Source organism: Sinocyclocheilus rhinocerous, unplaced genomic scaffold (genome assembly GCF_001515625.1).
Source record: "Sinocyclocheilus rhinocerous isolate Xijiao unplaced genomic scaffold, SAMN03320098_v1.1 scaffold1412, whole genome shotgun sequence".
NCBI classification, from domain to species: domain Eukaryota; kingdom Metazoa; phylum Chordata; class Actinopteri; order Cypriniformes; family Cyprinidae; genus Sinocyclocheilus; species Sinocyclocheilus rhinocerous.
This window is the reverse complement of record NW_015656179.1, coordinates 52,990-55,171: the sequence shown is the minus strand read 5'-3', so window position 1 is coordinate 55,171 and position 2,182 is coordinate 52,990. Positions and strand designations below refer to the sequence as shown.

Sequence of the window (2,182 nt, the reverse complement as noted above, 5' to 3'; positions counted from 1 at the left end):
TCGACTTGATTGCACAGATACTATTTAAACTGAACTGAGCTGGACGATGACATCACTTAATTCAATGATGAACTGCCTTTAACTGAAAATTGAGTGTTTACTATTGTCCTTTTGCATTATTGACACACTATTTTCCTATTTAATACTGTAAAGCTGATTTGCCACAATCTGTATTGTTAAAAGCGCTATATACTGTAAATAAAGGTGACTTGACTTGACTATGCTGAAGTCTTTCTTATCGAAAAATCTGACGCATGTATAAATTCTCCTCCCCCTTCACAAATGTCATTATTTTTTTTACCTTTGCAGTTTAATTAAATAAACCACATATTTCAACAGGGCATCTTGCTTTATTAATTTTTATTATGAATGTCTTAACCAAACTTAAACAACATAAGATCAGATCCCCTAAGTGCAGCTGATGATGCTTTGAAGTGATGCTGGAGTGATCAAGAATTTTCCATTATACAAATATGCTTTCCTTTAATTCCTCTGGACTCATTTTCTTTCATTGCAACATTTCTCGCATCCTAAGGGGGGTGGAGCTAAGAGAGGATGCACAAATAAGAAATGAGAAGCGCCCATACTGTAATTAACAGACCACATGATTCTGCTTCCTGTGGAGGTTTTTGTTTTCCTTGCGACTGTCCAACTAATACAATTTTGGGTGACTAATGTTTAGTTGACTATTAAGAGGCAAGCCCTACAGAAAACTAAATTTTGTTTTATTTTAGTCAATTCAAATGTTTTTATATTCTTAGTTTTGTTAATGATAACCCTGCTAGTGATACACTGAATAAAAACCACGGTATTGCGGTCTGATAGCTGGTAGATGTAAGTTTTGTATTCCAGGTGTGTTTCTGCTGATTCTCTATCAGAATAATTCTTTCTTTCTGTGGTTTTGTGTGTGTGTGTGTGTGTGTGTGTGTGTGTGTGTGTGTGTCTTTGACGGGGTGAATCAGAAGAACTTTAGGGACGTGACGGGTCTTTGACTCTCAATCCTCTCATATGAGCTTCAGTCGCTGCTGTAGAAACACTGAGCTGAAGGTCAGAGCCGCACAAACGGCTGCTCACAGATCACTGGCACTGTGGGAAACATTTCATGCTCCACAAGGCAAATACTGCATATTTCAAGGGTTAATTTCACTCCGGCTTTCACTTCCTTCGTTTCATGATGTGTGTTTTTCAATTCTAAAAGAATCGATCTCAACATGATCTGTATTTCCTTCAAAAGATTATATGTGTGTGTATATACACTAGTCAACATTTGAAGTGGATCAAAACCTTTCATCAAAGTTGTCCTAAAACCAAAACAATACCTGTTCTTGTCTTAGAACAACTTTGATGAACTTTTTTGATCCACTTCAAATGTTGACTACTGTATATGTACATATAATGCACACGCACACACACACACACACACACTGTATTTGTACTGTATATCTTTATTTCTTATTTCTATGTAGTATTTTTATCTGCCTTTAATTATGCTCCTAAAAATTTAATTGATAAACGAATTTATTTCTTATAATTTATAAATGTTATTACAGTATATTTTGATTATTATAGTTTAGTAAAACTGAAACTAAAATTAAACCATAAAAAACATTTTCATTACTTTAATTAAAATTAACTGGACGCTAGCTATTTGCAAAGCCTCAATGTAATTTAGTTTAACTTGATGCATTCAAATTCTATATATAACAACAACTAAAAATGACAAAAACACAACAAAATTAAAAATACTAAAACTTTAAAATGAAAATATAAAAGCTAACAAAATATTAAACTTTAATGGTTGCTCAATTGCACTAAAATAAAAATTCATATTATTCATGAAACACTGTTTGTGCTTTATATTTTATTTACTATTTATTTCTCCATTCAATTTTTTTTTCATCATAGTATTTTTAAACTGTCTTCAGTTACACCAATTTAACCTGAATTAAATTGTGCTTTTTCAAATTAAAAATTATTTTATTGCAGTATTTTATATCTAAAACATCACATTTATACTGAATGTGTTTATTTACTATTTTACTATTTAAATTGTAGAGTACTTCCACATTGTAGTATTTTTAAACTGCATTTAATTCATGCTGATTTAAATTAAAGAAAATTAAATGACAGTATTTTCTTTTAACTGACCTGTGTGTGTGTGTGTGTGTGTGTGTGCGTGCGT

The 2,182-nt window shown here is 31.7% G+C and overlaps 1 long non-coding RNA gene across 1 annotated transcript in view; it reads left to right on the top strand.

Annotated features, from left to right (window-relative positions):
* The window catches only part of LOC107719829 (uncharacterized), a 19,695-nt gene that overhangs the window by 605 nt on the left and 16,908 nt on the right, over positions 1 to 2,182 (top strand). The window lies entirely within an intron of this gene.